Genomic DNA, 12,494 nt, shown 5'->3' with positions numbered 1-12,494 from the left:
CTGAAAGGTTTAAAAAGAGCCAATCTACAATCTCCACAGTAAGACAATTCTCACATCCAAATAATTACACCTATAGGCCCAACATCTAACCATATGAACACTAGAACTACTGACCGAGTGACTGACTGACTCAATCTACAGTTACTTCCTTTACCAGAGTAGCCAATAAAGTATTGGAAAACATGTTTGATTAAACAGTGGCACGTCGTGAGCTGGTGATCTGCTATTTCTGCAGTCTATTGTAGGTCCAATTTGGTTACAATGACAAAGCCTTTATCTAGCTACGAATGCTATAAACTGTGCTTAATATGTTTTCAAAGGGATGAAATATAAAAACAAATTTATATCACAATCTAAGGTGTACATCATTCATCTTTATGCTCAATGGGCTTCATTCATTCATTAACAGTTTTACCCCAGTTTGACCCCAGCAGTCTGCTCTAAATATCTCATGCTCCAGATTTATTAATTTAATAATATTAATCCAGTGTGCTAAATAATACAATAACAACATGACACATTAGCATTGTGATGGTACATGGCTGCATGAAAGATTGTGCCAAAGAGCCCATATAATACAATGTCAACAAGGCAGAGCCAACAAGCTGAAATTGATTCAACTTTCACATCCAACAACAATGTTTTCTCACACAAATGAACAGAAAACGTCTCCAAACAGTGCTGATCATTTACCTACAACATCCATGAGTCTAGCCAAGCCAATGGTGGGTTGGAAATATGACTGATTCAAGCAGAATGACCACTTTCAATGCATGTGAACATAAACGGAGCTAGCATGCTAACAGAGGCTAAATTAGACATATCCTACATCAGATAAACAAATAAAACGTTGCAACATGGTGCCTCCTAAACACACAAGGCTAAATGGTGGATTAAAAAGCGTTTTGTTGCATTCTATGTCCAGTATAATGCATGCTTAGTTGCTTACCTGTGTGTACTGTGCTGTGTAGCTGCTCTCACAGAAGACACTGAAGACAGAATGAATGACTGAGTGAGTTGTGGGTGGAGTGATGACACTGAGGTAGCATCAATGTCAATTGACAATTTGGCAGAGTAGTGTTGGGAACTTGTGAAGTCTGGGAGAATACTGGTACATGCATGCACAGTCCCACATGTAATAAAAATAGATATAATAATGTCAAATAGTATTGGTATGTTAAGGTAATATACAGTGTAGTGGTATAGTTAGCATAATAGTTTTAATCCATGTCTTTACTGTTTAGTTGCATGGGTGAATACACCAAATCAACATTAAACCAATTTGGCATTTGGTGGAACATAGATAAATTAAATGAGTAGTATAGGCTACTACACCTTGAGAGTAGGCTCCGGCACTTCTTAAAACTCACACCATAGTGTGAAGTGGTAATGAGTCATGACCCATCCATTCTTCCTGGTGTGTGTGTGTGTGTGTGTGTGTGTGTGTGCGTGTCTGTGTCTGTGTCCATGCGCAAGGCAGGCAGGCAGGCCCCTGCGCTTGGAAACCAGTGCGTTCTTTGAGGTTTTCACAGCTATTCCGTTAATTTTCTTATTTCTGAAGGTTCAGTTAACACAAACACATCTATAGCAACTCAAATTGACATTTCTATAACATCACCCTCAGTGAAATATGACATTAGAGCTGTACTATGGGACAGAGTCTCTGCTCTGTGCTCTGTGTTACTGTGCACTGACGACACCTCGTGGGCATTCAGTTGAATTGCATGCATGCCCAGCTAATTGACATCACAGGCTGTGTGAAATATGTGAATATGACAGAACAGTGGTTCTCATATTGACCAGGGGTCATTGCTTTTGTTCTCAGAGTTACATTGCTCAACTCAAGACTCCGCTCGCTCACTCACACTCACTCACTCACTCACTCACTCACTCACTCACTCACCGCACGCACGCACGCACGCACGCACGCACGCACGCACGCACGCACGCACGCACGCACGCACGCACGCACTCACTCACTCACTCACTCACTCACTCACTCACTCACTCACTCACCGCACGCACGCACGCACGCACGAAAAGGAAAAGGAACGCACCGGCCGAAGGAGGAACGCGGAGGCGCCGCGTTCCACTTATCGGGCCTTTGGGCCCGCCGCGGGCGGACGGGGCGACGCCGGGGCGCGCCAGGCGCGTCCCTCATCTCCGGGCGCCCCGGGGACCGGGAAGGGCCAAAAAATGTTTTGCGCGGCCCCCTTCGGGGGCCCGAGGCCCTGCGCGGGCCCAGTTAACACGACACCTCGTGGGCACAGTGACCTCTGGGCCCTTCCCGGTCCCCGGGGCGCCCGGAGATGAGGGAAGCGCCTGGCGCGCCCCGGCGTCGCCCCGTCCGCCCGCGGCGGGCCCAAAGGCCCGATAAGTGGAACGCGGCGCCTCCGCGTTCCTCCTTCGGCCGGTGCGTTCCTTTTCCTTTTCGTGCGTGCGTGCGTGCGTGCGTGCGCGCACTCACTCACTCACTCACTCACTCACTCACTCACTCACTCACTCACTCACTCACTCACTCACTCACTCACTCACTCACTCACTCACTCACTCACCGCACCGCACGCACGCACGCACGCACGCACGCACACAGGCATGAGGGCACAGTGACCTCTGGGCCCTGACCCTCCACGCACGCTCTCTCAACGCACGCACGCACGCACGCACGCACGCACTCACTCACTCACTCACTCACTCACTCACTCACTCACCGCACGCACGCACGCACGCACGCACGCACGCACGCACGCACGTCAAACTGGGGGCCCTTTAAATGAAAAGGGTTGACAACTGTCTAGCTTAGTGAAATATTGAATTGGACATTTCATAAAGTCACACATACAACAGACTGTGACAGACAGGTTTATTTTTAGCACTCCAGGGTGTCGAACCCCATACACGCCCGTGTAAACTTGGTGTAGTACCGGTACGAGCACTTTGTTTTTCCTGTCTGACACAATGTCTTTATTGCATGTGAACAACATGTACATTTTAGCCAATAATGTTGAATAAAAAAAGGAATATAAAACTAAATGTTATCATTCTGTCGGTTCTACATGACAACTCACCTTTGCATATAGAAAATAAATGTCATATGTGTCCACCACTCTGACAGCTGTCTGCTGCTCCACACACACTGTACACAAATTGAACATACAGTAAATAATGGGCTTGCAAATGTGTTTGTATTACATGCAATGAGTAATTATATTGGACTTTAGCTAACATGCAAACACAGGCTGGTTTTACAATTATTTATTTATTTAAAAATGGCCCAATAGACATAAACACTAAAATCGAGGCTTCATCTAGCCACAAGCAGATGGACCATGTAATACATATTTTATTTAGTGCATTAGCTAAATAATTATTATGCCCTTACCTCTGACAGCAAGCCCAGCCTGTCTGACTGACTGACTTCTAATGCTCTCTTCTTCCTTCCCTTCCTCCTGCTGCTATCATGCTAACAGAAGCTAACTCTCTCTAACTCTGTCCAAAAGACCCCAAAACGTTCCAAATAAATTTTCGGGTCCTTAGTGATCATCAGAGAGACAAAAGGTGGCCATTAATGTCTTTCAAACATCTTCTACGACTTATTAAAAAATATATGAAATATTGCACTGGCCAGCCATAACAGTGGAACACAAGCTAACATGCTAACAGATGCTACATGGCTCTAAATCTGTCAAAAATAGACCAAAACATTCCAAATTAATTTTCGAGTCCTTAGTGATCATCAGAGAGACAAAAGGTGGCCATTAATGTCTTTCAAACATCTTCTACGATTTATTAAAAAATATATCAATAGTACCTCCAGTCCAGCCTGCTTGTTGACAGGCAAACCAAGATGGCTGCCGTGTTCAGTGGAAAGTGAGAGAGGGGGGCGGCGCCCTGCTGTCAGCTGTCAGTCAAGAGTCTAAACCATTGGCCCCCAGCAACATTAGGATAGGCCAATAACCATCCAGGGATATCCTAATACATTTTAGGAAAGTCAGAGAGGATCGGCTGGCCAGGAGCGCGAGGAAACCAGTGCGTTCTTTGAGGTTTTCACAGCTATTCCGTTAATTTTCTTATTTCTGAAGGTTCAGTTAACACAAACACATCTATAGCAACTCAAATTGACATTTCTATAACATCACCCTCAGTGAAATATGACATTAGAGCTGTACTATGGGACAGAGTCTCTGCTCTGTGCTCTGTGTTACTGTGCACTGACGACACCTCGTGGGCATTCAGTTGAATTGCATGCATGCCCAGCTAATTGACATCACAGGCTGTGTGAAATATGTGAATATGACAGAACAGTGGTTCTCATATTGACCAGGGGTCATTGCTTTTGTTCTCAGAGTTACATTGCTCAACTCAAGACTCCGCTCGCTCACTCACACTCACTCACTCACTCACTCACTCACTCACTCACTCACCGCACGCACGCACGCACGCACGCACGCACGCACGCACGCACGCACGCACGCACGCACGCACGCACGCACGCACTCACTCACTCACTCACTCACTCACTCACTCACTCACTCACTCACCGCACGCACGCACGCACGCACGAAAAGGAAAAGGAACGCACCGGCCGAAGGAGGAACGCGGAGGCGCCGCGTTCCACTTATCGGGCCTTTGGGCCCGCCGCGGGCGGACGGGGCGACGCCGGGGCGCGCCAGGCGCGTCCCTCATCTCCGGGCGCCCCGGGGACCGGGAAGGGCCAAAAAATGTTTTGCGCGGCCCCCTTCGGGGGCCCGAGGCCCTGCGCGGGCCCAGTTAACACGACACCTCGTGGGCACAGTGACCTCTGGGCCCTTCCCGGTCCCCGGGGCGCCCGGAGATGAGGGAAGCGCCTGGCGCGCCCCGGCGTCGCCCCGTCCGCCCGCGGCGGGCCCAAAGGCCCGATAAGTGGAACGCGGCGCCTCCGCGTTCCTCCTTCGGCCGGTGCGTTCCTTTTCCTTTTCGTGCGTGCGTGCGTGCGTGCGTGCGCGCACTCACTCACTCACTCACTCACTCACTCACTCACTCACTCACTCACTCACTCACTCACTCACTCACTCACTCACTCACTCACTCACTCACTCACCGCACCGCACGCACGCACGCACGCACGCACGCACACAGGCATGAGGGCACAGTGACCTCTGGGCCCTGACCCTCCACGCACGCTCTCTCAACGCACGCACGCACGCACGCACGCACGCACTCACTCACTCACTCACTCACTCACTCACTCACTCACCGCACGCACGCACGCACGCACGCACGCACGCACGCACGCACGTCAAACTGGGGGCCCTTTAAATGAAAAGGGTTGACAACTGTCTAGCTTAGTGAAATATTGAATTGGACATTTCATAAAGTCACACATACAACAGACTGTGACAGACAGGTTTATTTTTAGCACTCCAGGGTGTCGAACCCCATACACGCCCGTGTAAACTTGGTGTAGTACCGGTACGAGCACTTTGTTTTTCCTGTCTGACACAATGTCTTTATTGCATGTGAACAACATGTACATTTTAGCCAATAATGTTGAATAAAAAAAGGAATATAAAACTAAATGTTATCATTCTGTCGGTTCTACATGACAACTCACCTTTGCATATAGAAAATAAATGTCATATGTGTCCACCACTCTGACAGCTGTCTGCTGCTCCACACACACTGTACACAAATTGAACATACAGTAAATAATGGGCTTGCAAATGTGTTTGTATTACATGCAATGAGTAATTATATTGGACTTTAGCTAACATGCAAACACAGGCTGGTTTTACAATTATTTATTTATTTAAAAATGGCCCAATAGACATAAACACTAAAATCGAGGCTTCATCTAGCCACAAGCAGATGGACCATGTAATACATATTTTATTTAGTGCATTAGCTAAATAATTATTATGCCCTTACCTCTGACAGCAAGCCCAGCCTGTCTGACTGACTGACTTCTAATGCTCTCTTCTTCCTTCCCTTCCTCCTGCTGCTATCATGCTAACAGAAGCTAACTCTCTCTAACTCTGTCCAAAAGACCCCAAAACGTTCCAAATAAATTTTCGGGTCCTTAGTGATCATCAGAGAGACAAAAGGTGGCCATTAATGTCTTTCAAACATCTTCTACGACTTATTAAAAAATATATGAAATATTGCACTGGCCAGCCATAACAGTGGAACACAAGCTAACATGCTAACAGATGCTACATGGCTCTAAATCTGTCAAAAATAGACCAAAACATTCCAAATTAATTTTCGAGTCCTTAGTGATCATCAGAGAGACAAAAGGTGGCCATTAATGTCTTTCAAACATCTTCTACGATTTATTAAAAAATATATCAATAGTACCTCCAGTCCAGCCTGCTTGTTGACAGGCAAACCAAGATGGCTGCCGTGTTCAGTGGAAAGTGAGAGAGGGGGGCGGCGCCCTGCTGTCAGCTGTCAGTCAAGAGTCTAAACCATTGGCCCCCAGCAACATTAGGATAGGCCAATAACCATCCAGGGATATCCTAATACATTTTAGGAAAGTCAGAGAGGATCGGCTGGCCAGGAGCGCGAGGAAACCAGTGCGTTCTTTGAGGTTTTCACAGCTATTCCGTTAATTTTCTTATTTCTGAAGGTTCAGTTAACACAAACACATCTATAGCAACTCAAATTGACATTTCTATAACATCACCCTCAGTGAAATATGACATTAGAGCTGTACTATGGGACAGAGTCTCTGCTCTGTGCTCTGTGTTACTGTGCACTGACGACACCTCGTGGGCATTCAGTTGAATTGCATGCATGCCCAGCTAATTGACATCACAGGCTGTGTGAAATATGTGAATATGACAGAACAGTGGTTCTCATATTGACCAGGGGTCATTGCTTTTGTTCTCAGAGTTACATTGCTCAACTCAAGACTCCGCTCGCTCACTCACACTCACTCACTCACTCACTCACTCACTCACTCACTCACCGCACGCACGCACGCACGCACGCACGCACGCACGCACGCACGCACGCACGCACGCACGCACGCACGCACGCACTCACTCACTCACTCACTCACTCACTCACTCACTCACTCACTCACCGCACGCACGCACGCACGCACGAAAAGGAAAAGGAACGCACCGGCCGAAGGAGGAACGCGGAGGCGCCGCGTTCCACTTATCGGGCCTTTGGGCCCGCCGCGGGCGGACGGGGCGACGCCGGGGCGCGCCAGGCGCGTCCCTCATCTCCGGGCGCCCCGGGGACCGGGAAGGGCCAAAAAATGTTTTGCGCGGCCCCCTTCGGGGGCCCGAGGCCCTGCGCGGGCCCAGTTAACACGACACCTCGTGGGCACAGTGACCTCTGGGCCCTTCCCGGTCCCCGGGGCGCCCGGAGATGAGGGAAGCGCCTGGCGCGCCCCGGCGTCGCCCCGTCCGCCCGCGGCGGGCCCAAAGGCCCGATAAGTGGAACGCGGCGCCTCCGCGTTCCTCCTTCGGCCGGTGCGTTCCTTTTCCTTTTCGTGCGTGCGTGCGTGCGTGCGTGCGCGCACTCACTCACTCACTCACTCACTCACTCACTCACTCACTCACTCACTCACTCACTCACTCACTCACTCACTCACTCACTCACTCACTCACTCACCGCACCGCACGCACGCACGCACGCACGCACGCACACAGGCATGAGGGCACAGTGACCTCTGGGCCCTGACCCTCCACGCACGCTCTCTCAACGCACGCACGCACGCACGCACGCACGCACTCACTCACTCACTCACTCACTCACTCACTCACTCACCGCACGCACGCACGCACGCACGCACGCACGCACGCACGCACGTCAAACTGGGGGCCCTTTAAATGAAAAGGGTTGACAACTGTCTAGCTTAGTGAAATATTGAATTGGACATTTCATAAAGTCACACATACAACAGACTGTGACAGACAGGTTTATTTTTAGCACTCCAGGGTGTCGAACCCCATACACGCCCGTGTAAACTTGGTGTAGTACCGGTACGAGCACTTTGTTTTTCCTGTCTGACACAATGTCTTTATTGCATGTGAACAACATGTACATTTTAGCCAATAATGTTGAATAAAAAAAGGAATATAAAACTAAATGTTATCATTCTGTCGGTTCTACATGACAACTCACCTTTGCATATAGAAAATAAATGTCATATGTGTCCACCACTCTGACAGCTGTCTGCTGCTCCACACACACTGTACACAAATTGAACATACAGTAAATAATGGGCTTGCAAATGTGTTTGTATTACATGCAATGAGTAATTATATTGGACTTTAGCTAACATGCAAACACAGGCTGGTTTTACAATTATTTATTTATTTAAAAATGGCCCAATAGACATAAACACTAAAATCGAGGCTTCATCTAGCCACAAGCAGATGGACCATGTAATACATATTTTATTTAGTGCATTAGCTAAATAATTATTATGCCCTTACCTCTGACAGCAAGCCCAGCCTGTCTGACTGACTGACTTCTAATGCTCTCTTCTTCCTTCCCTTCCTCCTGCTGCTATCATGCTAACAGAAGCTGCTAACTCTCTCTAACTCTGTCCAAAAGACCCCAAAACGTTCCAAATAAATTTTCGGGTCCTTAGTGATCATCAGAGAGACAAAAGGTGGCCATTAATGTCTTTCAAACATCTTCTACGACTTATTAAAAAATATATGAAATATTGCACTGGCCAGCCATAACAGTGGAACACAAGCTAACATGCTAACAGATGCTACATGGCTCTAAATCTGTCAAAAATAGACCAAAACATTCCAAATTAATTTTCGAGTCCTTAGTGATCATCAGAGAGACAAAAGGTGGCCATTAATGTCTTTCAAACATCTTCTACGATTTATTAAAAAATATATCAATAGTACCTCCAGTCCAGCCTGCTTGTTGACAGGCAAACCAAGATGGCTGCCGTGTTCAGTGGAAAGTGAGAGAGGGGGGCGGCGCCCTGCTGTCAGCTGTCAGTCAAGAGTCTAAACCATTGGCCCCCAGCAACATTAGGATAGGCCAATAACCATCCAGGGATATCCTAATACATTTTAGGAAAGTCAGAGAGGATCGGCTGGCCAGGAGCGCGAGGAAACCAGTGCGTTCTTTGAGGTTTTCACAGCTATTCCGTTAATTTTCTTATTTCTGAAGGTTCAGTTAACACAAACACATCTATAGCAACTCAAATTGACATTTCTATAACATCACCCTCAGTGAAATATGACATTAGAGCTGTACTATGGGACAGAGTCTCTGCTCTGTGCTCTGTGTTACTGTGCACTGACGACACCTCGTGGGCATTCAGTTGAATTGCATGCATGCCCAGCTAATTGACATCACAGGCTGTGTGAAATATGTGAATATGACAGAACAGTGGTTCTCATATTGACCAGGGGTCATTGCTTTTGTTCTCAGAGTTACATTGCTCAACTCAAGACTCCGCTCGCTCACTCACACTCACTCACTCACTCACTCACTCACTCACTCACTCACCGCACGCACGCACGCACGCACGCACGCACGCACGCACGCACGCACGCACGCACGCACGCACGCACGCACGCACTCACTCACTCACTCACTCACTCACTCACTCACTCACTCACTCACCGCACGCACGCACGCACGCACGAAAAGGAAAAGGAACGCACCGGCCGAAGGAGGAACGCGGAGGCGCCGCGTTCCACTTATCGGGCCTTTGGGCCCGCCGCGGGCGGACGGGGCGACGCCGGGGCGCGCCAGGCGCGTCCCTCATCTCCGGGCGCCCCGGGGACCGGGAAGGGCCAAAAAATGTTTTGCGCGGCCCCCTTCGGGGGCCCGAGGCCCTGCGCGGGCCCAGTTAACACGACACCTCGTGGGCACAGTGACCTCTGGGCCCTTCCCGGTCCCCGGGGCGCCCGGAGATGAGGGAAGCGCCTGGCGCGCCCCGGCGTCGCCCCGTCCGCCCGCGGCGGGCCCAAAGGCCCGATAAGTGGAACGCGGCGCCTCCGCGTTCCTCCTTCGGCCGGTGCGTTCCTTTTCCTTTTCGTGCGTGCGTGCGTGCGTGCGTGCGCGCACTCACTCACTCACTCACTCACTCACTCACTCACTCACTCACTCACTCACTCACTCACTCACTCACTCACTCACTCACTCACTCACTCACTCACCGCACCGCACGCACGCACGCACGCACGCACGCACACAGGCATGAGGGCACAGTGACCTCTGGGCCCTGACCCTCCACGCACGCTCTCTCAACGCACGCACGCACGCACGCACGCACGCACTCACTCACTCACTCACTCACTCACTCACTCACTCACCGCACGCACGCACGCACGCACGCACGCACGCACGCACGCACGTCAAACTGGGGGCCCTTTAAATGAAAAGGGTTGACAACTGTCTAGCTTAGTGAAATATTGAATTGGACATTTCATAAAGTCACACATACAACAGACTGTGACAGACAGGTTTATTTTTAGCACTCCAGGGTGTCGAACCCCATACACGCCCGTGTAAACTTGGTGTAGTACCGGTACGAGCACTTTGTTTTTCCTGTCTGACACAATGTCTTTATTGCATGTGAACAACATGTACATTTTAGCCAATAATGTTGAATAAAAAAAGGAATATAAAACTAAATGTTATCATTCTGTCGGTTCTACATGACAACTCACCTTTGCATATAGAAAATAAATGTCATATGTGTCCACCACTCTGACAGCTGTCTGCTGCTCCACACACACTGTACACAAATTGAACATACAGTAAATAATGGGCTTGCAAATGTGTTTGTATTACATGCAATGAGTAATTATATTGGACTTTAGCTAACATGCAAACACAGGCTGGTTTTACAATTATTTATTTATTTAAAAATGGCCCAATAGACATAAACACTAAAATCGAGGCTTCATCTAGCCACAAGCAGATGGACCATGTAATACATATTTTATTTAGTGCATTAGCTAAATAATTATTATGCCCTTACCTCTGACAGCAAGCCCAGCCTGTCTGACTGACTGACTTCTAATGCTCTCTTCTTCCTTCCCTTCCTCCTGCTGCTATCATGCTAACAGAAGCTAACTCTCTCTAACTCTGTCCAAAAGACCCCAAAACGTTCCAAATAAATTTTCGGGTCCTTAGTGATCATCAGAGAGACAAAAGGTGGCCATTAATGTCTTTCAAACATCTTCTACGACTTATTAAAAAATATATGAAATATTGCACTGGCCAGCCATAACAGTGGAACACAAGCTAACATGCTAACAGATGCTACATGGCTCTAAATCTGTCAAAAATAGACCAAAACATTCCAAATTAATTTTCGAGTCCTTAGTGATCATCAGAGAGACAAAAGGTGGCCATTAATGTCTTTCAAACATCTTCTACGATTTATTAAAAAATATATCAATAGTACCTCCAGTCCAGCCTGCTTGTTGACAGGCAAACCAAGATGGCTGCCGTGTTCAGTGGAAAGTGAGAGAGGGGGGCGGCGCCCTGCTGTCAGCTGTCAGTCAAGAGTCTAAACCATTGGCCCCCAGCAACATTAGGATCCAATAACCATCCAGGGATATCCTAATACATTTTAGGAAAGTCAGAGAGGATCGGCTGGCCAGGAGCGCGAGGAAACCAGTGCGTTCTTTGAGGTTTTCACAGCTATTCCGTTAATTTTCTTATTTCTGAAGGTTCAGTTAACACAAACACATCTATAGCAACTCAAATTGACATTTCTATAACATCACCCTCAGTGAAATATGACATTAGAGCTGTACTATGGGACAGAGTCTCTGCTCTGTGCTCTGTGTTACTGTGCACTGACGACACCTCGTGGGCATTCAGTTGAATTGCATGCATGCCCAGCTAATTGACATCACAGGCTGTGTGAAATATGTGAATATGACAGAACAGTGGTTCTCATATTGACCAGGGGTCATTGCTTTTGTTCTCAGAGTTACATTGCTCAACTCAAGACTCCGCTCGCTCACTCACACTCACTCACTCACTCACTCACTCACTCACTCACTCACCGCACGCACGCACGCACGCACGCACGCACGCACGCACGCACGCACGCACGCACGCACGCACGCACGCACGCACTCACTCACTCACTCACTCACTCACTCACTCACTCACTCACTCACCGCACGCACGCACGCACGCACGAAAAGGAAAAGGAACGCACCGGCCGAAGGAGGAACGCGGAGGCGCCGCGTTCCACTTATCGGGCCTTTGGGCCCGCCGCGGGCGGACGGGGCGACGCCGGGGCGCGCCAGGCGCGTCCCTCATCTCCGGGCGCCCCGGGGACCGGGAAGGGCCAAAAAATGTTTTGCGCGGCCCCCTTCGGGGGCCCGAGGCCCTGCGCGGGCCCAGTTAACACGACACCTCGTGGGCACAGTGACCTCTGGGCCCTTCCCGGTCCCCGGGGCGCCCGGAGATGAGGGAAGCGCCTGGCGCGCCCCGGCGTCGCCCCGTCCGCCCGCGGCGGGCCCAAAGGCCCGATAAGTGGAACGCGGCGCCTC

The sequence above is a fragment of the Electrona antarctica genome (assembly GCF_951216825.1).
Source record: "Electrona antarctica genome assembly, contig: scaffold_372, whole genome shotgun sequence".
NCBI classification, from domain to species: domain Eukaryota; kingdom Metazoa; phylum Chordata; class Actinopteri; order Myctophiformes; family Myctophidae; genus Electrona; species Electrona antarctica.
This window is presented reverse-complemented; position numbering follows the sequence as displayed.